Source organism: Betta splendens, chromosome 13 (genome assembly GCF_900634795.4).
Source record: "Betta splendens chromosome 13, fBetSpl5.4, whole genome shotgun sequence".
In the NCBI taxonomy this organism is placed as follows: Eukaryota; Metazoa; Chordata; class Actinopteri; order Anabantiformes; family Osphronemidae; genus Betta; species Betta splendens.
Genome location: NC_040893.2, coordinates 2261339 through 2288521, shown reverse-complemented (window position 1 = coordinate 2288521; position 27183 = coordinate 2261339). Strand labels below are relative to the sequence as shown.

Here is a 27183-nt window from a genome sequence, read left to right as displayed (position 1 = left end):
AGAAACCAATGAGCTGATATACGCTTCAGCATGGAAACGAAGGTTGGAGGCAAAAATCAAGGCAGCTCGGAGGGAAGTGAGCCAAATGATAGAGGCCCAGAGAGGTGCAATGAAAAGACCGATGCCCAAGAGGTACAGCCAGATGCCCATACCTGAAGCACTCGAAACTGCCAAGCAAAGGCTACAAGCCTTGGCCAGCCGCCTAAAGAGATACACCAGAGACAACGAAGCCAGACGAATCAACTGGCTGTTCGCAACACAACTTGCGAAAGTGTACTCTCAATGGCAGGGTAATAACAACAGAGCAGACCCACCAAGGCTGGAAACTGAACAATACTGGAAGGGTATATGGGAGAGGGAGGCATCACACAACAGCGATGCACAGTGGCTGGTGGATCTGAGGGAAGACCACAGCAACCTCCCTGAACAGAATCCAGTGACTATCACAGTGGCAGACATCCAACAAAGAGTCTCAGGTATGAAAAACTGGACAGCACCTGGCCCTGACATGATCCAGACCTACTGGCTAAAGAAGCTCACTGCAATCCATGAGCGCCTGGCAGCACAAATGAACCAGCTGCTAAAGGATGGGACTCACCCTGAATGGCTAACCGAAGGGCAAACGATCCTGATAATGAAGGATTCCTCAAAGGGTACAGTCCCATCCAACTACCGGCCAATAACCTGCCTCTCCACAACATGGAAGCTCATGTCAGGCATCATTGCGGCTAAGATAAGTGGGCACATGGGTCAATACATGAGCGAAGCACAGAAGGGCATTGGTAAGGATACCAGAGGAGCCAAACGCCAACTCCTGGTTGACAGAACAATTGCCCTGCAGAGTGCGACACACCAACCTGTGCACAGCCTGGATCGACTACAAGAAAGCCTATGACTCAATGCCACACACATGGATCCCTGAATGCTTGTACAACATCAACAGAACTCTAAGGGCCTTCATTGCAAACTCGATGAGGTTGTGGAGAACCACCCTTGAAGCCAATGGGAAGCCACTTGCCCAAGTATCCATCAAATGTGGCATATACCAAGGAGATGCACTGTCCCCACTGCTGTTCTGCATAGGTCTGAACCCCCTCAGCCAAATAATAAACAAGACTGGCAGACATTGAGGACAATTACAAGTACCTTGGAATACCACAGGCAAACGGCAACCTTGAACAGGCAACAAGGAATGCGGCAACAGCCAAATACCTCCAACGAGTAAGGCAAGTCCTAAGAAGCCAGCTCAATGGCAAGAACAAATCCCGGGCAATTAACAGCTACGCCTTGCCAGTGATCAGATACCCTGCGGGAATAATAAGGTGGCCAAAGGAAGAGATACAGACCACAGATGTTAAGACACAAAAGCTCCTCACCATGCATGGAGTGTTCCACCCCAAATCCAGCACCCTGAGACTGTACGCTAGTCACAAGGAAGGAGGCCGAGGACTAGTGAGCGTGAGAGCCACTATCCGGGATGAAACATCCAAGATCCATAAGTACATCAAGGATAAGGCCCCGACAGATGACGTGCTGAGTGAATGTCTCAGGCAGTGGAGAACAGAGGATGAGATGCTGGATGAGGGACCATCATGGGAGGACAAGCCCTTACACAGATGTACCACCGGAACATAACTGAAGTGGCTAATCTCAACAAATCCTACCAATGGCTTGAAAGGGCTGGGCTAAAAGACAGCATAGAGGCACTCATCCTGGCTGCCCTGAGCACCAGAGCCATAGAAGCCCAGATCTACCACACCAGACATGACCCAAGGTGTAGACTGTGCAAAGAGGCCCCTGAGACGGTCCAGCACATAACTGCAGGGTGTAAGATGCTGGCAGGGAAAGCATACATGGAACGCCATAACCAAGTGGCTGGCATAGTATACAGGAACATCTGCGCAGAGTATGGACTGGAAACCCCAAGGTCAAAGTGGGAAACCAGACATTGTGGTGGTGGACAAAGAGCAGAGGAAAGCCGTAGTGGTGGATGTGGCAATACCAAGCGATGGCAACATCAGGAAAAAGGAACATGATAAATTAGAGAAATACCAAGGGCTCAGAGAAGAACTGGAGAAGGCTTGGAAGGTGAAGGCCACAGTGGTGCCTGTGGTGATTGGAGCACTGGGGGCAGTGACCCCCAAACTGGAGGAGTGGCTAAATCAGATCCCTGGAAAAACATCCGACATCTCAGTGCAGAAAAGTGCAGTCCTAGGAACAGCAAGGATACTGCGCAGAACCCTCAAGCTCCCTGGCCTTTGGTAGAGGACCCGAGCTTGGAAAGTGGATGAGACCACCCATGGCGGCTGAGAATAGAGTGTGTGTGAAATAAATCACATAGTGTTACAATGATGATTTTAATGATATGATACTTCATTTTGTCCCCCACCCCCCCGAATTCCGCCTGGGCCAGTTAACCCTTTTAGGTCACAACTCTGGCCCGCATCAACATACAGGGGAGCGCTCAAATGATGGTTTATAGGCTGCAGAACAACCCTATAATGCTAAATTAGCATTCACTGTAACCTAAAAAACTACTATGTAACAATCTGTGACAATAATTCATAGGTAGAAAAGAGCCGGCTTCACTTTCTGGTCTTTTGACCTGGCTAGAGACGGCTGTCTAAGCGCCCGGAGTCTCACGTACACTACAGCTTTGTCCATTTTAATCCAGCACTTACGGTAATGACACTGCAAGCCTTTGAGTGGGGGAGGAGTGGTTCTCAGGAACTTAGGGATGGTTGGCTAGGGGTAATGCTGGAGAGGCCATATTGGGGTCTTTGCGGCCTTGCTTGGTCCAAAACAAACTGTAAGCCTTATGGCCTCCATCTTGGATTGTCCATGTTACTTTCATTTTTAAATTTAGCAGGTTATGGCTCACAGAAGTGGGAAAAAAATATTTTATTTCGCTTAGGAGTTGGAGCACAACACTGCAGTTTTCGACCAATGTGGGTATGCCGTGTGCTTTGTACCGAAACGCTTTATTGGATTACATTCGTATTTCGGATCATAACGGAAAAAATGAGACCACACTCGATGTGTATGAGCCATGTATGGAGTTCGGAAGTCATCAAAAGTAAGTGATGGATTTATGGTTTTTGTTTTTTGAGCATTTGGTGGTTGCGCTGTGATGGTTGTTGTTGGCAAATGGTTTATATGGTCGGAAAGACGAGAGTCTAAGCTTTCGGGTATGAATATGCTGGTTGTGGACAAAAGTGTTTTCGTCACCGGTCAAACATTCCGAGGGCCCGCGGCAAGGACTGTATGATATGATACAGTATGTAAGTAAATCTACACATGAATTGTTTATCTACTGACACTGCAAGTCCCTAAACAAATATTCAAGATGATGTTGCTTATCTCTAGGGAGGATCCCTAAAATCCTACAAACCCTTGTACATTTGGGCAATGGAACTATGGTAGATCACATGGCCTTTCAATCTATGCCAGGTCGTTATCAATTGACTGTGCTTGTAGCATTACAAATGTTACTGTAATAAGTTGAATCAACTGCCAGATCTGTAAAAACAGTGACTCCACCATTCTCTGACCTATTTGTCTGTATATCTATAAAAAAAAAAATCTAGTGTCTGGACGATTAGGATGCTCTTACCTGTACATACAGTGTTATGTCCGCATAAATTGGCAACCATATGTTTTTACAATTTATAAAACAGTTTATGTAAATATAATAATCAAGTATTGAATAACTGAAAGGTTACAAGCACTGCAGTCATGAATGTCACACATGAAGTGTGGGTTCTAATCAGCCAACACAAAATCTACTTCAGTCCTCTTATTTGTCCTGTTTTACCTCAACACTCAATGTAACAGAATAGCTAGAGGTATATTCATTAAGAATTATGCAGTTGGTTATTGGAACAGGTGATTATGATCATGTCCTAACTACAATAGTATATGAGAAGTCCGCACTTGCTTTCTACAATAACTGTTTGAAACGGAAATCTGTAAATCTTGAGTAAATGAACAGACTAGTTGCCTACATGTGCATGCATACTCATCCTTACTTCAGAGAGAGAGAGCGAGAGAGACAAAGCTTAATTGATGATAAAACATTCATTAGGTGTGATAGGTAAAGTGAATGTGTGTGTGTGCAGGACCACTTCAAAGTAAGGTCCTATTTACTCCCAATTCTTTCATTTTGACCTGAGGGTAACAGGAGGACACAGACACATGGTGTGGACCGTGTAGATGAAAGCAGAGACGTCATACACACATTATGCTCCTCTATGAGCTCTGTACACTGCTGTAAAACTCAAATCGTAAAAAATCAAATCCATCCTTCAGAAACAAAAACAGGTCTTAATAAAAATTGCTAAAGCTGACTAAGAGTGTGATTAAAGCCCTCTACACAAATCACAAAGATTCCCACCGCATTTAATGTAAAGCACGTTGTTACTCAGCGTTATGGGCAAGTGTGAGTATGTCCATCCAAATAAATGGTGACATCCAGGAAATTAGTTGCTGGATATCACACTGTGGATGTTGCACAATCTTGCACATTTAATTTCATAGAAGATTGTAAAATACGTTGCAGTACATAGAAAACCTCTTTTATCATCTTTGAATGCTGGGAAATCACAAGCTTTTGCAAAGAACTGATGCAAACCATCGCTAGCCATTGTACAAGACAGCAGGAAGCAATGCACAGACCAATATTAATACAGTACCCGCCAGCGAATACCAACAAGGGTGTTATCAGCTCATACATAGGGGCCAGTAGGTTCCTGCTCTACCTACTCGTACCACAACAATCACTAGAACCAATGAGCTGATATACACTTCAGCATCAGTGATCCTGGAGATGCTTGGCTATAAGAGCAACCATTGAAGCCATGATGGAGGAGAAGGCAAAAATCAGGCAGGTCGGAGGGAAGTGAGAGGTGCAATGAAAAGACAGATTAAGCCAGATGCCCATACCTGAAGCACTCGAAACTGCCAAGCAAAAATACACCAGAGATAATGAAGCCAGACAAATAAACCAGCTGTTCGCAACACAACCTGCGAAAGTGTACTCTCAATGGCAGGGTAATAACAACAGAGCAGACCCACCAAGGCTGGAAACTGAACAGTACTGGAAAGGTATATGGGAAAGGGAGGCGTCACACAACAGTGATGCACAGTGGCTGTTAGATCTGAGGGAAGACCACAGTAACCTCCCTGAACAGAATCCAGTGACTATCACAGTGGAAGGCATCCAATAAAGAGTCTCAGGTATGAAAAACTGGACAGCACCCGGCCCTGAAATGATCCACGCCTACTGGCTAAAGAAGCTCACTGCAACCCATGAGCGCCTGGCAGCACAAATGAATCAGCTGCTAAGGGATGGGACCCACCCTGAATGGCTAACCGAAGGGCGAACGATCCTGATAATGAAGGATCCCTCAAAGGGTACAGTCCCATCCAACTACCGGCCAATAACCTGTCTCTCCACAACATGGAAGCTCATGTCAGGCATCATCACAGCTAAGATAAGTGGGCACATGGGTCAATACATGAGCGAAGCACAGAAGGGCATTGGTAAGGATACCAGAGGAGCCAAACACCAACTCCTGGTTGACAGAACAGTCGCCCAAGACTGCAGAGTGCGACACACCAACCTGTGCACAGCCTGGATCGACTACAAGAAAGCCTATGACTCAATGCCACACACATGGATCACTGAATGCTTGGAGCTGTACAACATCAACAGAACTCTAAGGGCCTTCATTGCAAACTCGATGAGGTTGTGGAGAAACACCCTTGAAGCCAATGGAAAGCCACTCGCCCAAGTATCCATCAAATGTGGCATATAACAATGCACTGTCCCCACTGCTGCTCTGCATAGGTCTGAACCCCCTTCACCCCCTGAAAAAACATCTGACATCTCAGTCCAAGAAAGTGCAGTCCTAGGAACAGCAAGGATACTGCGCAGAACCCTCAAGCTACCTGGCCTCTGGTAGAGGACCCGAGCTTGGAAAGTGGATGAGACAGGTATATTTTTATATTTATATTAAGAACTCAATGCATAAACATGCCTTCAATGGGAATCAAAACTAGATCTCCTACTCCCGAGTCAAGGACTATAAGTCACAGGATATGAGTGGTGGATGAGGAAAAAGCTGAAGTAGTTAAAAAAAAAGTTCTACGAAAGCTAATGATTTTGACTTATGCTTTAATTCTGAAAGGATTTGGGGGATGTGTGTGCTTAACTGGTGGAGTATAAACAGTGTCCTTAACGATCGAAGATTTTGAGGGAGGAAGTGTGGGTTTTTATTATTCTGTAAAATATTCTAATTAACTATTTGTAGTCAGTTCAGTTATCAGTTAAAACATTACTGAAACTACCTGATGAGTTGATACAGTACTTAGTTTGGCCTCATTAAATAGTAAGTCTGTCTACCAAACGATCCATGAGTTAGAGATCCTTTTAGATGCTTGCTGTATGTGGGATTGCTTGCTGTATGTGGGATTTGTTGGGTTTAGTTGTGTGAGGTTTTAAACCTTACTTTGTAAAGTGCCTTGAAATAACTTTGTTGTGATTTGGCGCTATATAAATAAAATTAAATTGAATTTAGATTCAGTTCACCAACCATTTAAACACAGTTTTGTTTCAGGTTTCTATCCAAGCACAAATCGTGTTATGCGGTCTCCAGGCAGCTGTAAATGGCAGCACCGTTTCTATAAGACACGTCTCCGATAAAATCCTTCGTTAAATAGCCCTTAATATTGTAATTAGTGCAGCATAGCCCCGTTTTTAGCTCGCAGGTAAAAACAGGAAATGAAAGTTAGACTGACTTAGCTTGTGACCAATCAGAAACAAGACCTAGTCTCTACTCTTTCCGTAATGTTGAAATGTTGTTGTGTTTCCTCTTAATGTCGTTGTGTTGTCTGTTATTGTCGTCATGTATCCTGTTAATGTTGGTGTGTTTCTTGTTAATGTCGTTGTGTTTCCTGTTAATGTCGTTACGTTCTGTCTTTTTGTTTGTTTGTGACTTGCACTTCAGGGCCACCGTAGTTTCCTGTCCTGCTGACTGAGCTTATACACCTGCTGCCATGTGGCGAGATACGGTACTGCATGAAAATGAATGAATTATTCACTGAGAGGTTCCTCCTGAGTCATATAAAAGATTAGTTCATATTAAACGAATCGTTCACAAACAACACATCACTACTGCATAAGCCTCTTTCAGGACCTCCTTAGGAAACTGGTCATGGACGAGCAGTAGTTGGTTCCTTTGAGCTGTCTGTCCAGTTTTGCTTATTAGGTATTAGGAGCCTAATTTAATTGAAAAAATAAAAACGTTTTGATTTCACAGTATTTGTTTTGAGATAGATCCTTTTTCAAATGAAGTACTGTTAAAATTCAAAGAAATAAAACATTAAACTGATTAAATAATGGTTTTAAGCCTAGTGCATTGGGCACAAAAAACTGAATGGATAAAAAAGGTTTTACTAAATTAATAAGTTACAATAAAATGTAACTATTGCAAATTACTATTACTATAACTAATACGTTATTGCTTATTTATGTCAGGTTTTGGCAGAGATCGGACCCACATGCACAGCACTGAGACGTCAGACAGAGGGTAAAATTTTAAGGATTTAATGCAGAGCTCTTTATAACAGACGGTCCAGGTCACACACAATGTATCTCAGGTTGCAGTACAAAGGGAGCAGGCAGAATCAGGTCCAAGGACAGGCAAGGGTTCGGCAACAGTATCGACAAGGCTACAGTACCGGTAAGAAGCAGGCTATCTCGAGGTCAGACGATCAGGTCGGTATCACTAGTCCTTTCCAAGCAACAGTACCATTCAGGAGCAGACAGGAATCGGAGGTCAGAAACACGAAACGGGATCACGAGACGAGTAGGCAGGGTGGTGAAACGCTGGAAGATGATGACTGGCATACAACGATCTGGCGAGGTATTGGGGTGCGAGGTGGTGCTTAAATACCCGGTGAACTGATTACTAATGAAGTGCAGGTGTGGATAATGACCGGTGGAAACGGGGACAGCTGTGACGTACGGTAAACAGGAAGTGAAGCTAAAACAGAAAGAACAGAAACCGGGAGTGCTACCAAGATAAAACAGGAAATGAAAACTGGAACCAAAACATGACATGGATGACAAACTGAGTCCTTACAAAATAAAAGCAGAACAGGAACCGGATCGTGACAATTTACAAATGTTGATTAACTTGAATATTTTGAGGTAGTCAGTTTTCACATAAATTTGAGCTTTTACAGGGCCATGACGCCAGGACCAGTCATACTTTCAGCACCTTCTGCTAGAGAATGGCACCGATGGCACCGTGTCTAATGCTCTGTGCCTTGTTCGCTCCCTGTACAGTAGATGATCAAAGTGCTATTTTTCTGAATTACAGGCTTTGTAACTTCAACAGTCTTAGAGGGATGAGGCAGATCATGCCAAGACAGAGAGAGTAGGGTGTGTGTGTGTGTGTGTGTGTGTGTGTGTGTGTGTGTGTGTGTGTGTGTGTGTGTGTGTGTGAGAGAGAGAGAGAGAGATGAGGACATACAACAACTCTTTCTTTTTAGTTTTTTTTTTCTTCTTCCTAACTCTCACACTGGGTCAGCTCCATTACCAATCTGCCAGCCCACAAATATTTAAAACAAATTGAATTGCACACCCAATACCCATCACAATTACGGCAGGCACAATAACTAAATTAGCAATTCAACACAATAATTGGAAATGCGACTTGCCTGGACCCGCAGGCCTCCCTGGAGGGCCGGCTGATCTGTGGAGGCACGTCAAGCCCGTTAATTCCACAGCTAATTACTGATGCACAGTGGAATGAAGTTGTTTGTCTCCCAAATACCATTTTTGGTTCATGGTGAGGAACACAGAAGCATGCTGAGATAGAAAAAAACAACAAAAAACGTCACAACAGTGGGCTCACACTGCCTTTTTTGTTCTTGTTGTTCACCTTATGTGGAACATCTGTAATAATTACCAGATTCCCTTCTGCTATGCTCTTATTTGACTTCCCTCTTCTGTTTGTGCAAATTCATCTGGTTCTCCGAACGTTAATCATCTATCTATTCTCCTTTTCATAAGCACATGCTCAGCCTTCTATTCTCTGCCAGACATTCCCTGCGTATGTCCCCTGTACCTGATGACCTGCCTGGATACCCACCTGGGTACCGCTGATACTGATTCTTTTCTTGAGTAATTTTGTCTCTTGGAACTGCCTAGTGTTACCCTAGCTACAAAAGTGACTTTGTCTCTAGTATAATGACCTAATTCACTCATTATGTATATAATTACCAATGTTTTGGTGAATATTGTCTGTATGTTGTGCAACGCTGAGATTACAAGTCAAAGTGATCCTTTTTTATTGTGGATTGAGTTTACACAAAGTCTTGCAAAGTATTTTTTCACCAGCATTTTCTGTCAACCCCTGTTCAATCGTGTGGGATATCTTGTCATCTTACCTGTTTTCACTCACCTGTGTCCACCGCCCCACACACAAGCACTGACACAGTCACACACCTGTAGCTGACAGGCCATATGGGGTGCCAAATGTAAAAGTAGCACCTATAACTAGTTTTCTCACATTTAACTAAATGACACAACATGTTTTGTCACATTTAGTTAAATGTGCAAAAGTCTAAATGTAAATGTTAAATATAAATGTAAATGTTAAATATAAATGTAAATGTTAAATGTTAAATCTAAATGTTATTTACATTTAACATTTAACATTTACATTTAACATTGTCATAACATGTCCAAGAACACTGCGGCACTTGACTAAAGAGAACCAGGAATCAAACCACCAGTTCTGTGATTGGTGCCTCTTGTTCTTGAACCTATGCACATTATCAGCTGGTCTATGAAATAAGCAGGTACAGTACTTGGTGTTTGAATGAATCCCAGGTGTTTGTTTACAATAGGACGGTATGTCCAAATGAACAAATATGTTAAATGCGGTAGCAGTTCTTGGTGTCAGGCTCCACCGTGTCACGACTTGCTCTACACTATGGCTGCAACAAGGAATCGATGATAGTCGATGATGGAAATTGATTGATATATAATTTACCATTATCGATTAGTCTACTGTTCATTTTACGACGCAGCGCAACGGCAAAATAACGCAGTCGCTGGCGAAATGCTGGAGAAACCAAACCAAGCGGCACCAGGAGAAAGGCTGTGATGAATATTATTATAAGAAACGCTGTTTATCATCACGTGAAGACTATTCAATAAGTGCCACTGTATTAGAAGTTACTTTGTTACTTAATCTGCTCTGCCGCAAGCGTCAGATGGCTGCACATCATCTCGTTCACTACATAGTGATGAACGGCGCCACCACAGAACAGCGGTGCAGACACTAAATCTACATTAACAGCAGCATTAAATTATGACGACATGGTTTTTAGTGGTTGTCATCGTTGCCTCAGAGCCAGAAGGAGCCCAGGAGTCTCTGTGAAGTTTACATGTTCTCCCGTGTTTATATGGCTATTTCTATTTAGAGCATTTGCTAAATTCCAGTCCTAATGTTGCTTTTGTGATTATAGATACAGTAGTAGTAGTAGTTGTGTTTTTTGTTATTTAATAAAACGTGGTTGTACAGTAGTTTGTTTGGGCGTAACATGTATTTTGCATAAATGCTAATGATGGAACTATGAAAACCAGAAAGAGGCCCCTCGCGCCTGTGCAGTAGGCAGTGTTTTAAACTAAAGATAAGAGGGTTTGATTCAAGTCAAGCTGTGAGGTGATGTTCGTGAACAGCCTTGTTTAGCATTAAGCAGTGACTACTGTAGCTGCCATCTCTCAATGAAATTAGCTGCCAGAGTTGTCACTCAGCAGGCACGAGGCATCCAGTGCAAGGACCCGTGTCAGATTTCAACATTCCATGGGTTTCATTTTAAAATGATATAGTCACGGTAATGTAAAACTTTTCCTTCTGATGCACGCTCATCTATCTCAATCATCTTTTGGCCCCCCCAAGTAATATAAACAAATCTGGTTCTGCATGATTGAGAAAAATTTCCCAAGATGTGAACATTTGTTTCTTAGTATTGTCTTTTTATCTTGTCATGATTCAGCATCATTCTGTGTTCAGAGCAGGGAAGGAAACACAAGGTCAGATACAGTATAACATTTACAGTATTTTCTCATTTAAACTGTAAATACTGTTAGTCTGAATATCACAATCAAAACAAATATGACCTACTGTATTAAACCAGTATTTTTGGGTCTAGTCCTGGACTTTACATTTAACCATGTCACCACTGAATCCTTGTAAATCACAGAACCGTTGTGCTGAAGTTTTCACCCTCAGTACCAAATTCTACTGACTCTCAAAAAATGCTCAAAGACAATTTTGCTCTTTTGTTGCACCTTCACTGCAAACTGAAAGATAACGTGCCTTGTATTCGTAGCATGCAACTGGAATTTTTTGGGAAGACCTGAACCTGAAGAGTTTTTCTACAGAATATGAACAAAATGTCTATTTCACTCAAATACTGTTCACTAATCTCTCTAAATCTGAGTTCCTTGCTTGGATGATAATCCACTTGACAGGTGGCATACTGTATCAGATGGTGATCAGACAACATGATTATTGCACAAATACGCAGGTGGGGTTCCAGAAATTAGTCAGTATCTGGTGTAACACTGAAAATCCCATGTGTCTTTTAGACTTGGTAGAACTTCCAAGAAGCCTTGTTTGCTTGTGATACAAAAAATAACTCACATACTGTATACTGTACTGAGGCATTGTGAAAATAAAATGTGCATGTTTACATTAAACTTTATGCAGTCATAAAATCACTTCGAAGGCTCCGTGGGCAGAACTTGAAAATGACTATTCTAAATTTAAATGAGAAGTTCAAATGAGGACTAAGCTGTAATCTGACAGAGGGATACAGTGATTCACTGGGGAAAGAGGTTAAAGGAGGGGGTCTGTCACTGCAGTTTCTTAGTGCTTTGGTGCAAATTAGTGGCCAAATTGACCATGTCGCTGCATCAGAATCTTCTTGCCAATCAGGCCTGAACATAAAGTCCAAGAAAACAGACCCGTGTAAACAAGTCATGTGGACAGACAGGGGGTTTGGTGTCCAGTGATTGAGATTGATGCTAATTTGGATCCTGTCCTGGTAGCCCCACGAACTAATCCTCCCCATCTTTATTTATCCTCTCAGAATCTCATCGGGGAAGCAGCCATATATTAAAAGCCGGATCCATCTGAAGAGCTGCCTTTTGAGATGTTGCTCGGCTCATGTGCAGAGAGCTTAGCTGTGGCTAAGACTGGTCGGTGACACTTCCAATGAACATATAGATTTTTTGCAGAGTTTGAGGGTCTAAGGATGGTATGATAGCCTAATCTGATTGCTTTGGTCCTAAAGGGGTTCAGGCAACGTCATGGATGTATAAAAGAGGAGCGCACACACATAAACAGCGTGACCCTAAAACGTCGTTGCTGACTTGGATGTCCTGTCATGAGCTTCAGTGAATAATGTGATCCCAGGAATCGCGCTGATGTGTCTGCTCCATAGCCTGATGTATGGAAACACGAGAAAGATATGATTCAATCCTGCATCAGCCAGACTTAAGATAAAGATTCAAAGGCCAGTCAGATCAGACTTGGCTCTACTGGTAAATGTTGCAGCGCATGTGCTGGAAATACACACAGACATATCAAATGACAAATGTCATGCCTGTTTGTCTTAGTTTGTTTTTTAGGCACATCTGCTGACTGGACATCAAGAAGATATTCTGTTGGGATCAAGATGCCAACAGACTCTTGTTCTACATGTATATGGCTGTATTTATACAGTATATACTGTATTTTACTGCATATAAAAAGCATCAGTAACGTTATCTCCCTAATCTTTGTTGGTGAAGTGGTTCTTCTTGTTTACTGTCAGATCCCAGATGTGATCAGGACTTGTACTGTCATTTTTAAAATGTTACCATTTCAAGTTGTGATCGGTCTGGGGCATGGAAAATGTAAAAAACAGTAACCATCAGAGATGACAGAGTCTGTCTATCACCATCCTATTGTCCCTCAACAGGTAGCCAGCATGACACCCAGAGATAGACAAGCAGTCACACATGCAATACAGGCCACAAATTAGCCCGTGTTTCTTCCACTGTGGGAAGAAACAACACTAACCAGAGAGAAGCCATGCCACCAGAGGGCACCGTGACTTCCTCTGTGTTAGTACCCTCTTCGTAGGTTCTTTGTCTTTTCATTTCCTGGTATGTTCCTGTAATTAGTTTGATTAGTGTGACCTGTTTCAGTTAGTATTTAAACTCTCAGTTTGTGCACAGTCTTTGTTGGTTTGTTGTTAGACGTTACTTTTGTGTCAGATAAGTTCATGGCTGGTGTTTGAGTCTGTCTTTACTCACTTGTTTAGTTCCTTTTCTTTTAGCTTGCCTGCTCATGCAGTGATTCTCAGTTAGCTTGATTCGGTTATTACAGTAGTTTGAATGTGCAGTATTATCTGCCCTGCTCACGCAGCACTCTTAGGTTGTACTATGTCTTTGTGTGTTCACTAATTAAATTATTTAATAGCTTAAGTTTGTCTCTAGGTTTTTGTGTTTGCTACCTCTTGTTAGTTCAGGCTTGCCCTGCATCTGAAACCTAAGGTTGTAACAAGAACATGGCAACCAGCAGCAAGGACTGTGAGCTACAGTACCAGTGTTAACCACCCAAAGTCACCATACAGTATTTAGTGATACATGTAAAACTATTTGAAATGTAGAGCTTTAGCATATGGACATATGAAGTTAGAAAAAGATCAAGGCTGTGCTCAGCTACTGTGTTGGTGCCGTACAGTAGCTCAGCTGACTGACAGGTCTAGAATAAATACAGTACATACTGTACATACAGTATCACAACCTCAGAGAATAATGGACTTTTTGTGTATGGGCCCAGTCTTTTTTCATCTTCTCTGTTCTTGTCAATATTTAAATTCTGACCTTCACAGTCGTATTTTGTCCATTGCTACTTTTTTCTCAGACTGGATGAAGCAAACACCAAATGCACAACAAGGTCACACAGACGTTCTGTCTCTCATCTCCAAGAACATCCCAGCTAAACACAAGCCACACACACACACACACACACACACACACACACACACACACACACACACACACACACACACACACACACACACACACACACACACACACCGTATCTCCTCCATTCTCTCTCCACTGATTAAAATAACCTCCATTCCCAACTGGGAGGAGTCAAGCTATTTTAGAAATAAATATTCCCTCTGTGGACAGTTGGGACAGTGTGACCAGTGTGTGTGGAGATGAGCTCATGTGCCATTGCTCAACTGTGCCTTATATCCTCATCCTCCATCTTCTATCTTCTTCGTATATATATATATATATATATATATACAAACACAACTCACGGCTCGGCGCTTGGGCTGGTAATCAGAGCAGTGAGCACTCCCTTTCCCTCCTCCTTCTGAGGGGAGAGGCGCATTCTAATCTCAACTGTTGCATATCTAATACTAATTGGAATCCTGCAACTGGGTCACTCTCATTGTTTTTCAAGTATTGTTAAGTCGGGGGTTGGAGGGTTGGTAGTGTGGGGGGATATGAAATTACACCCCTCATTCACAATACACAGACACCCAGCAGACCCCCACCCCCCCGCCGGCTTCAGCACCATTGATTGGATCGTCTCACTCGCTCGCTGCCTCCTGAGCCACAGTCAGCCACATGTCACTCATAACCGTATCTCTGAGGTTGAACAAAGCTCCAAATTCAAATGTTGGGTAGTGAAATACTTTGTATCCTACTATATTGTAGGTTAGCACATTTACACGTAAGGACACATGCATGATAATATTGAATAATAAAGATGATCCAATCTAAATTATTACATGCATGTTTATTACCTGAATAAACAATGGTACAATACGTATGCAGTTCATAGTATCTGCAGATTTCTGCAGGTGGTTTTCTCTGAACCTGGATCCTCTGACTACAGTAAATTGCAATGAATGAATGATTTAAATGAACGGAATGTTTTTTCAGACATGAAGGGTTTTTTTTTCATTGTGATACTCAAGACAACATAATAGAGAGATTTTTTTTATATTGATTAACTGATGCAGAACATTGCAATTAGAGAAATGAAGAACCACTGTCGCCTAAAGACCTACTGTGATAAGCAACTGTGAACTTGGAGGCACAACATCTAACTACTGTACATACTTATTTCATTTGTAGTCACACATGCTAATAAAAAGAAGATACAAATGACTGTATGATGTAGATGCCTTAATGCGTATTATGTACACCAGGAAGAAAGCGAGAATGTGCTGTGTCCTTTGTTTCTCTGTTTCCCTGTTTCTGTACTCTGGAGTTTCCACCATCATGCAGCACTCTGCAAACTGAAAGTGACTGGAGCTGCTGCCAGGTCTGCTGCGTATTAACACGTTACTTGTCAGCTGAGGGGTCAGCCTGCCTGAAGGCAGCGAACACGTTTAAGCTAAAGGAGAAAGTGCTGATATCTAATATGCTTAGATAGTCTGGTGTTTGTAATTTTAACTGTAAAATCATCTATGCCTGCAGCGTGCAGTCTTACCCCTGATGATTAATTGTGTGAAGGAGTCACACTTGACTGTTCTGTACCTGTCACTACACAGGAGAGTTGGGAGTAGGGAACCCTTTTGTTTTAAGGGGTTGTCGAGGATAAAATGAACGCACTAAAAAAGATAATCCACGTCCACTAGAAGTCTCCATTCTCCTTGACAGAGGGATAATACTCTGTACCTGCTGTTATATCTACTGCCATCTTCTCCCTCAGATGTGATCGATGCCACTGCTCATCCTTGCCATTTAACAGATATACACCATTAACTGTACCATGGCATCCAAATCTAACTAGAGGTGCTTTCTAAAGGCCAGTAAGTAAATTGAAATGTCTTTCTAATGCTTGATCTTTAGTGGCCTTTAAATAGAAGCGAAATATCACGGCATGAGCAGGGGGAGAGATGAAGAAGTGAGGATTAGGATGGTGTGCAGGGGGGGTGCCACGTTCTCCTGTGCTGGATAGAGGGAACAGTTTGTTTAGTCATACAATGAAGAGAACAAGTCAAGTTATTTGAAGACTAGTCAAAATTATTTTTAAATGATAAAATTGCTCAAAAGACAGAACTGGATTCCCACTGAGTGTATGCTGATACATACTGTATACATAGGAAGACAGGCAACATAGCAGTGTCTAAAGGCAACAAGGATGTGGGCTCAGTGTTCGACTTTTTACACCAGTTTCTGCAGCAGTTTTGCTGTTAACTTGCAGCTTTGCACCCATGAGTCCCTGACTCTGTGAGCTGCATTAGGCTTCATCTGATCGAGGGTCTTTCTCTCCTTTTGCCTTTTACATCTGCAATCCAGGCCTCCATGTGTTCTGATTCTTGTTTACCCGCTAGCATATACTGTTGACTTAAATAAAAGCAGTGTTGCTTTGACTCATGTCTTTCTGTCCATTCATGCAATAAAACAGATTTGGTTTCAAATTAAATCTGTTTCACTTTATGACTCTCCATACCTTTCCAACTCTTGCTGTGAGAGAGGAGTAGAACCAATGGGCCCTGTCGGCCCCTGAAGGCCGGCGCTGGAACCCCATTGCTCACCCAACCTCATTAACTGGAACCCTGCACACTCCCAGTTAGTCACAATTCAGAAAGCATGTAGTTCAGGAAGCATACGTACACAGGGCAATTAAAAATGCAGCCTTGCATATTTCTATTCAGTTGCACAGCAGGACTGAATCTTTAACTGGCTGCTGCAAAAGGAATTCTTGAAAATGTGCAAACAGAGAGACAAATTCAACTTCTAGACCTCCCACTTAGTCATTTTGGATCAAATAATGAATATGTCCACACTTTGGAAATGATCACAATTAGGGTCTGTAAAAGCCTGGATTGTGTAAAAAGGATTCTCTAACACTACTATAATGAATTAAATTATTGTGAAATTACCTATTTAGTCATTTTGCAGGGGACCCTAAAATTTTCCTTAAGGACCCCCTGCAGATCCCCAGACCCTACTTTGAAAACCATTGTCCTAACATTAGCAGGCTGTATGGCTCCCAGGGACAAAATCTTCAGAATAGGTTGGGAATACTATCATCACACTGCATGTGTGTGCTTGTGCGTGTGTGTATATTTGGAGAAAGCCTGGTTCATCTGCATTGCTTTTATTACAGCAGGGACTTTATAGTTCCACTAGATGGCAGTGTTGTGTGTTACTGTGTGGCCCTGCAGACACACTGCAGAATTTGCCTAAAAATGCATGCCTAAACATATGTATATATATGTGATAATCATAACATGACTCGACAAACGTTTCTTAAATAGTGATTTCAAAGTTTTAACTAACCTCACTTCTAGTCTAGCCTTGGCTGAGGTGATTCTAATATGTTGCAGTAAGTAACTGAAACAAATATTTATTCTAATCCACTTGAAGTTAGTTAGGTTGACAGCATCAGTACAGTTTCTTACACTTGTTTGTTACACTTTTATTTTGGAAAACAAATTTGTATCATATATAATTTTTACATTCATAATTTGTGTTTGTTCTTTATTTTATATGAACTTACTTACTTTATTTTCTAATTTATTTTACACCTATTAGTAATTAGTGTTAATATCAAGTTACACTTTATAAGAAGCATATGGTAGTAATTTCATGGACATTAAAACTGCATAAAAAACTAGTATGTCTAGTTTTTGTTTTGTATTGTATTTGTATTTGTATGTAAACAAAGCATATCACATATTATCATATCACATTGCATATAAAACATATTCCTGAATGAGAAGAGCCTCAATAATCCAAAGGAAACTAAAACTAAAGTAAATATTTCAGATCAGCTTGTTTTTTTCCTATCAGTCTGATGAGAGAATCAAAAGTATTGTACTATAAGATTGAATACAACAGAAATGAGCTGGCGTGATGAGAAAACGATGTCTAAATGGAGTTCACTTTATTAACACCTATGATTGTAAAAGATGGAGTGATGAAAAGAAAGGAGAGAGAGGGCAGCAAGAGAAGGGAAGAGTCACCTCCAGAGGATTCTGTTCTCATTAGGCTCTTACTCCATTTATTAATAGCCAGTCATTGGGGTTGCAGAGAAATTTCCGTTGCCTGCCACTGTGCATGTAGGAGTGATTTTTCTTTCAGTCAATTGGCTTATTTAGTTAGTGAGGATGTGTGTGACTCCCTCTTTTTTTGTTTCTGTCTACACACTTCAATGGAAACCTGTCAGAGTTATCGGGAAAGTAAGACTAGTGTACAAGCTGATAAAAATGTCCTACTATTGGTTGTCAGACATGTCAATAGTGTGTGTGTGTGTGTGTGTGTGTGTGTGTGTGTGTGTGTGTGTGTGTGTGTGTGTGTGTGTGTGTGTGTGTGTGTGTGTGTGTGTGTTTCTCTGTTTTCTTCTGCTCAGCTCATTTAGTTTGTTTTATGAGGCTGGAGTCAACTGTTGGGGCTGGTGACTTCCTCCTGGTTTTCTGGTTTTTATTCTTGACTCTCATACTCCTTTTCTGGTTTGTTGTTTTCAGCACAGCTTTGGCTAAAAATGAAGACATAGTCCTGTCATAATGTAAAAGGTAATTCAGATGCAGCAGTTCTGTGGCATAAAAATTTAACTTTTAGGGTAATGGGCTGACCAGCCAGTTGTCAGTTATTAAAACGACATAGAGAATTATGGTGAGCGTGGCTGCAGAGCCTACAGATATAAATTGTGAAATAATTCATGGTGTTTTTACTCAGTAATCTTTCTAAGCAGTCCATTTCAGAATGCTGCAGGTCCTAGTACAGTAAGTGTACCATCGTCTAAATGCATCGTCACACACACACACACACACACACACACACACACACACACACACACACACACACACACACACACACAAAGGCCACCTAAGCACCCTAATCCACAATCTGTGTTTGAAATGCAGGGCCAGGGTCAAGGATTACAATAAACTCTGATCATCAAATAATGCAGGAATTCTTATTCCAGTGCAGTGGCTGTACTCAATGCTCAACAAGGAGAACGAGGAGGAGTAAGAAGAGGAAGTTGGAGGGGACAAAGGAAAACATATAGAAGACAGCAAAAAAGAAAAAAAACGTTAGAGTGAAAGAGGGAAGACAAAGAGGGGGCATGAAAAGAAAATAGGAGGATAAGAAGAGGAAAAAAACAAGAAGGAGATGGATGATAGAAGAAATGTGCATGGGACAACACTACACATTCAAGTGTATTATTTATCAGGAAACATCAATTCCAGAAGTAAAACAGATGCTCAGAAGGGTGAGCACATGTGGATAAAGAAATGTGCTTATATAATGATACTGATCTTAATTTTCACTAGAGGCAGTCTACTGTGCCCATGGAAGCAGCTAAAAACAAAGGCCACGACATGAAAGGCAATACTCTTTACTTTAGACTTCTAACAACAGGTGTTCTTTTATTTTATAGCAGGTATGATTTATCAGATAAGACTGATCTGAAACTTCAGTAAATAAACTAGAAATAAACAAGCCTCAATGTTTCTCCCAACAACAGTAAAAAAAAACATCAGCATCATCATTCAGTTTATGTGTCTGAGTGCTTTAAAGAAAATTATCAATATAGCAATTCATTATTAAAAATAACTGTTGCATTATGTTGCATTGGAAAAGAAAAAAACAATACAAACCAAAAACATTACGTAAAATGTTGGCTTCAAACCAAACCAGCCCCTGAAAATAATCTTCTGACACTAGATGCTTCTGTGGAAAACACTTATTCAAATATACAGTAATCATTACTGTATTTTAAATTTAAAGTATATGGTACTGTAAATGCCTAAATTGGATATTACTGAAATCCCATGACTTTAAATCAATACTTTATTAATTAATAAATTATATGCACTTCTTGCATCTATTAAACCTATAATAATAATAATAATATTAATAATATACTTTAAATTTAAACTGAATACACCAAACAACCCAGTTGTTACAAAATATGGAGGTTTATTTAAAACATTGCAAATAATTATATCACTTAAGATTGAACTGTCTGAAAATACAATACTGTATTTAAAACGTTCAAGTACATACACAGTTAAAACTTGCAAAGTACGGTAACATGGCCTTTTAAAAAAATTATACAGTCCAGTTAACAATTTTTAGAAAAATCACTTCTGAATGCACGTGACTGTTGATTGAAGACAGAAATAACAATAATAATGGCTGAAACCAACTTCATAAAAATTTAGTAAATTTACTAATCTCAGTTCTTCCCCTTAAATTCAGTTAGATGACAAAGGAAGAATGACCTTTTTGTTTTGTTGTTTTTCTCTTTTTCACCATCTCTCTGGTCTCCACTCTGGTTTTAGTAGCACAAATCCTCTGGATTTATTCGAAAAAGGAATCTATAAGCAAATTAAAATAGAGGTTAAGACAAATTCAGATCTTTTCAACTATCAGGTCAGAAATATCAATAATAATGGATGTAACCAACTTTATACAAACGTACTACTTTGGGCTTTTCCACTTCCAGTTACTGCAGATGATGAGGGAAGGATGACACTCCGTTGTTGTCCTTCTCTTTACCATCTCTCCGGTCTCTCCTGGCTCACTCCAGTTTCAGCAGTGCATTGTGCCATCCTCCGGATTTATTGACACAAGGAATCTATAAGAAAAATAAAATAAAGGATAAGATAAATTCAGATCTCATTAAACTATCAAGTCAGGAATAACAATAATAATGGCAGTAACTAACTTCATATAAATTTACTAATCTGATGATACTAATCTGAATGTACTATTCTCACAATGACTCTATACGCAACATAAAATAGAGATTAAGAGAAATTAAGATTTTTTTCATCTATCAGATCAGAAATAACAACAATAATGGCAGTAACCACCTTCAGAAGAATTTACTAATCTGAGCTTTTGCACTTCCAGTTAGATGATGAAGGAAGGATGACACTGTTCCTCTGCTGTCGTTTCTCTGGTCTCTCCTGGCTCACTCCAGTTTTAGCAGTGCATTTTGTGCCATCCTCCAGATTTATTCACACAAGGAATCTATCAGCAAAATAAAATAAAGGATAAGAAGACAAATTCAATTATCTTTCAACTATCAGCAGTGGTGGGTAAATACTGGTCAAAGTCAAGTGTTACAGTAGATACACAGCACCAATTCAGCCTCTATCACCAAACCATGGAACCATAATATAAACATTTGTTACTGAGGCTAAATGGTGCTCAGGCGCTACTGTGACACTGGTTTTGAAGAATCATTTCACCAGAAACGCTGCTGCCGCCCCAGTTCAATACAGTAATATAGAAAGTAATTTATTTTTGCATATTCTACAGTGCAATTATAAACGGGACTCATTGACGGTGTACAGTAGTTCTTCACTCAGCAGCTTAAATGTGCAAAGAACTTTTGACGAAGCAAACTTCAAAGCCTAGCGTTAGCAGTTAGCTAGCTGGAACACCGACTCCTGTGTTCTGAGCCTCTATTATCAGCGTTATTAGCGTTATGTTACCGGTACGAATATTAGCTACAGCGTCATGTGCGAAAACCCAAATGTCTTATAACAACAACAGATAAATAGATAGATAATGATAAAAACATGTCGCTAGCTTGGTTCACTTTCAACGGTTACTGCTAAAGGTAAACTGAGGAACAAATGCCGGCTTATATTTGCGTGCTTATCACGATGCGTGTTTATTATGACGACTGTAACTAACAGCAGTACGTGTGTTTTCTTATGCATTTACCTTTGCAGTCTCGAGAAAAACCCTCTTCATCAACATGAACTCCAACAGCAGCAGACAAACCGAGGGAAGCGTCACAACTCAGGAGTGGAAAAATACACAAGTTAAATGTTATCGCCAAAAGTAAATGCAGATTGTCAAATTGACAATGATGTTTCTGTTGTTTGCATGTGTTGAGCTGTCTCAGCCTAAATATTGTACTAATTATCTTAAACTACTTTTTTTGGATCAGACAAATAAACAATTAGCTGAAGAGACAAGTAGAGCAGAGGAATTCAAAGAAAACATAGGGACGTTACAGTACATACTGCACACATCGCTTTGTTTTCATTGTCTGATTTTCCTGGGGTTTAACTCTGTATTAAGTTATTGTTTTTTCACTTGTCCTTCATGCTGCTTTTTGGCCAGCCCGTTATTGTAAATGAGAATTGGTTCTCAATTAACTTACCTGGTTAAATAAATAAAAAGAAAGAACAGAAAGAAAGAAAAGAGAGTGCGAGGAAGAGGAGGCCAGCCAGAGGAGGAAGCTGTAGAAGATGGCGCCTTGAGACAAACAAAACAGAAGAGAAGGCAAACAGAGGCGGAGACAGTCATGAGGATGACAAATTGGGAGGTGGAGGAGACCTCTCCCTCAATCCCTTCTCCTTCTGCTCCTTCAAGCTCCCCATATCTCTACTGACATGGATCTTTGCTGAGCCTGAGGCTGCCTGCGTGACATGGACAGACTATCTGCCATCTGTGTCATCTCTTTTCAGATAGCAGGACTGTGTGTGTGTGTGCCTACATGTACAGGGCTGTGTGACCGTGGTGGCCCTCTGGAACTGTGTGCAGTTTATGTTTTATGTGTAAACGCAGTTCATAAAAACACAAAAGCGTGTGTATGTAATTGCATGAGTCTGTGTGTATGTGTGTGTGTGTTTGCACTCCTTCCACTAGGCATTAACATTCATGGAGCCAGCAGGCCATGTCAGAGCCCATAATGACCTCAGAGAGAGGCCCTCAGCTGGGGGAGGGCCAAGGAGGTGCCTGGGGGGTTGAGTTGTGATGGAGGCCTGAAGGCAGGAAGCGAAAAACTGCTGTGCCACAATGTCTGATGAGATGATTGCGTTCATAAAAAATGAATATTGCCAAAAGATTTTGTTAAGTAATTTACAAAATTAATCAACACATTTATAAGCATTTTATATATTACTGTCTTGGAAGTCAGCTCATCAATGCCAATGACTTCTTCATTGTAGTCTTAATGAAATGCCACAGGAGAAAAGAAGAGTGGATTCAAGTCTGCTGGCTGAGGCAAATGGCAGAACAAGACTTTATAAATATATATAATAAATATAAATATGCATAGAAAAGCAAATCAAAACAATGCACAATGCCTGCCCTTTAAGTACAGATTGATTGCTCCCTTGCCAGACTGTCAAACCTCATTGTCTACTTTTTAGACTCACTTCTTGGTGTGATTTCAGTTTATCTGATTTTTGCACGTTGACACATATTGACTGTTGTTTTCTGCTGTGCTTCACACCTACTGTTATCGGCCCTGTGTTTTATGTGACCCTGCTTTAGATCGCCGGACCTGGTTTTGTCGCATGCAACGTAGCTTATCTGTTGGTGAACTGATTCCACTGTTGTAGACTCTATCGCCCCTTTATGGGGTTTTGTTATTTCCCCTTTGAACAGTTATGAGTTAAATATATTATTATTATGTGGGTACAAAGACATATTTTCTTTGTGCCTACAGTATATTACTGTTTTAGCATCCCCACCCACTCACTCTTGGCTGGATACCAACTTTCTTTCCTCCATGTGAAGCATCCTGCTCCTCAGCTTTATGGGTTCTGCATTGTAACTTTTCTTAGCTTTTAGTTTTGATAGAAATTTTTAAATATTTTTATCTTGTGTTCATACTATACACTGTGTCAGCAGTGAGAGACACCCTGGAATCTAAAGTTGTGCCCCTGCCCCACCACCAGAGAGCTTGAGGTCTTTGCACATACATACGCACATGGCTCTGTCCTCTAAGATATGCATATGGCATTCACAGCAGCAAACAAACTTTAGCTTACTTTCAAATTAGCATGCTAATGAGTGATTTGAAGTTCAACTCTGCATATTGATTTTATTTTGTTTTATATTTTTAGGTCAGTTTGTTCTGAATGACAGGGTTTTATTGACGGAATACCAAAGCATTCAGTGTCCTAGTAGAGATGATTCTGACACATATTCAAAGCAGAACATGTTAAAATGAGGATCTGGTGATCAGTAATTCTGTAAGCCATAAAGCACTGCTGCTTGATTCTAATAAAAAATGTTATCAAACTATGGCCAAACAGGACACAACCCATTTTTATTAAATGCTGTAATTCTACCAAGTGAAATGCTTTTAGTTGGGGCTTATAATGAAAAAAGCTTTATTTTACGTGGAACTGCTGTGGCCTGTACACTGAAAACATGCAGGCTTTTCTTTATATGCAGACATGGGTAGTGTTTTCAAACCAGTATCTTCAGCACACGAGCTACGTAATATGACAAAACATTTATTCTGTGCACACACTCTCATGTCTATCAAGCTCTGTGGTCATCCTCCCGCCCCCAAACTGAAAAGGTCAGTGCCTTCTTTGATGTTGGCCCCATATATCACCATTATTACAGTAGTTTATTGATTCCTATGGAGATGAGACCTGCAGCCATAGTTCTGGGTGATTGAGGCTGAGGTCAGGGTCTGCCACCCCCGGCTTCACTTTAGAATATAAAATCCACCTAACTGCTGCCCGTTGCTTAGCATGCTGAGTTTGGTCTGAAGGACACACAGGAACATATACGTGCACATACACAGTGACACAGTGCACTTTGTATAAGCACTGTGGCTGCACTGCACTTGCTCAGGGGTCCTCGAATATTATTGTTGAAGTCGCTCAGACCTGATTTTCTAAATACAGTGGGGACCCCAAGGGGTGGCCAGGGGTGGCCATGAACCCCCCCACCCCGAAAGATTGCTGGCCACCCTCTTGGCCCCCCCAGAGAAGCTCCACAAACATTTAGTTCATACACACCTTACAGGCCTGTTCAATCAATAGATAACTACAAGCCATAAATAAATACAAAACAAAACCCAAAAGAATAAATAAATCAATCATAAACAAATTATTAAATGAGGAGAAAACATAAATATACACCCTTGTCCACTGCGCTGCTGCCCATCACTTTTAACTGTCTGGGAGCAACCAACCTCAACCTGTGGGGGCGATAATGTCTCACACAGGGTTTAGTGCTTTGACAGAAAAGTTCAGTTCGGTTCACTTGTCATGTGTCATACTTCCTGTTTTATTTTATGCACTTCCGGTTTTGTCCTGTCATGCCTAGTTCACCTTTGTTTCCTGTCATGTGATCACCAGCTGTGTCCCATCATCTATCACCTCCCTGCATTTAAGCACCTGCATGTCCCTTTGTTCTCTGTTAGTTAGTTTTTGTCGAGCACCCTGTTTGTCTGTCTTCCAGCCAACTCAATGTAAGTCTAAGGTTTTGACTCGTGCCTGTTTTGACCGCGTTTGCCTTGTCCTTGCCTGTACCTATGTTTGAAGATTGTGTTTTCTGATTCTGACAATTGCCTGCCATCTTGGTTTATGCCAAATAAACCTGGTTCATTCTAAGTCTGTCTCCTGAGCTGTGCGTTTGGATCCCTCTCTCCTGTCCGCTCACGGTGAGCCCTGACACCAGGTCACTTTCATCCTTGAGGTGCTGTAAAGTGGCCATTGGAGTAGCTTTCACTTCTTGAAGACGTTTGACACTCCATCGGCAGAGTTCATCAGCTGCTTTTAAATGAGAGGTCAAAAGCCTTTATGGATCAAAAGCAGCTCCAGTTGGCACTAAACAGCAATATTAAGTTTGTTTTTGCTTTTGTTTCTGTCATTCCAAAATGTAACATTTTATAAAACTCTTAGACTGCTGTGAGATGTTCAAGTATTCTGGAATCCAACAATAAAATAAAGAATATTCATAAACAGAATAAAAAATAGAAAATGTTTACTTTGTGCAAGGTTATTGAAGCAGTAATGTTACACCGGGACATTTATTAATTCAGTCCTTGAATGTAGATGATACACTGGAGCAATCCTCCTCTATATTCACATGTATGACCCTGACCCACAACTCCGAGCACTGTTGTACTGTGGTTAAGCATTTTGTCATGGCGACCTGGAGGTCAGCTCACTTCCTCTTCCGTCCTTTCGCTTTACAGCGACAGTGGGCGAGTGCTCAGTGTGAACGCTGCTGCACGCTGCTCTGCCCGCATCAATCATGTTCACTTGAAGATGACAACCTTTCCCACCTTTACTAATGCTGTTTTCTTATTTGCAGCCAGATTCAAGCTGTTCTGAATAACCCTCAACCTCACCTCAACAACATAACCTTGTGCAGGTGCGCATTTCAGGGTTATTAAGGTGGCCCAAACTTTTCATGAACGTCTTTTGTCTTTTTAAAACAAAGCAGAAACTGCCAATTGGGCACACAAGGTTCCAGCTCAGCCTCAGCCAGCCTCAAATAATTATAAAAACATAATTATCTAAACAATAACTGTGCCCCTACGCTATCACGAGACCAAAATTACTTCTATTGGTTGGTTTGGGCGATCTTTCATATTCCACTTTCCTCAGATGTTTTCTGAGACAGTACAATACATTCCAGTGCGTGTCGGGGCAGTGTGCTTAAAACACAAGGTTTGATTGCCATGTCTCCCTTAGTGCTTTTCAGGATGTGCATGTGTTCTATTACACAACCATTAAAAACAGTTAAGACAAAACAAAGCACCTTTCTACATCCAGTGACATTTCACATTTCATTTGCTTGGTAGATCAATGCAATATTTGCTTTGTGGTTTTCTGGCAGTTGGGGGAAACACACCTCATCAGTGTTTGGAGTGAAGCTGCATGCAGGACGACATTTCAACTGATAATCAACATTGGCACATGGCAAACAGAAACAGCCTTGATCAATAGAGCACATTGTATCATGCTACTCAATTTTAACACTTGTTTATTGGCTTTGATGTGATGGAGTGATAAAGACTGTGTATACTGCATGTTGAGTAGATTTAAAGGGATACAGTGTATAGGCAGAGGTGTTCTTTAGGGCATGAATGGCTCCATTTGGAGTGTGTTGGAGCTAAAAGGTTTTGTGAGATAAACTAGTTGGATTCTCAAAAAAACTACACTGGAACGGAAACAACTGTTACTGTCGAGGGTCAAACTAGACTGAACGGTTAAAACAAGCGTCGAACTGAACTGAAAGGTATTCTAAACCACGCTCCTAGAGCGGGGAGACAGACTACAATGACCTACAAACTGGGGGTAGGACCCAAATGCACAACCCATAGACAGGACTGACAAATAATGATT

The 27183-nt window shown here is 41.0% G+C and overlaps 1 long non-coding RNA gene across 1 annotated transcript; it reads right to left on the bottom strand.

Annotated features, from left to right (window-relative positions):
* Positions 1-20000: 20000 nt before the first annotated feature.
* Positions 20001-22381, bottom strand: LOC114868114 (uncharacterized). Its single transcript, XR_003787986.3, has 5 exons — positions 22239-22381; positions 21794-21870; positions 20932-21091; positions 20538-20693; positions 20001-20433 (listed from the first exon to the last, which is right to left on the bottom strand). It is a non-coding gene; the product is annotated as an uncharacterized LOC114868114 (long non-coding RNA).
* Between the last annotated feature and the right edge of the window lie 4802 nt (positions 22382-27183).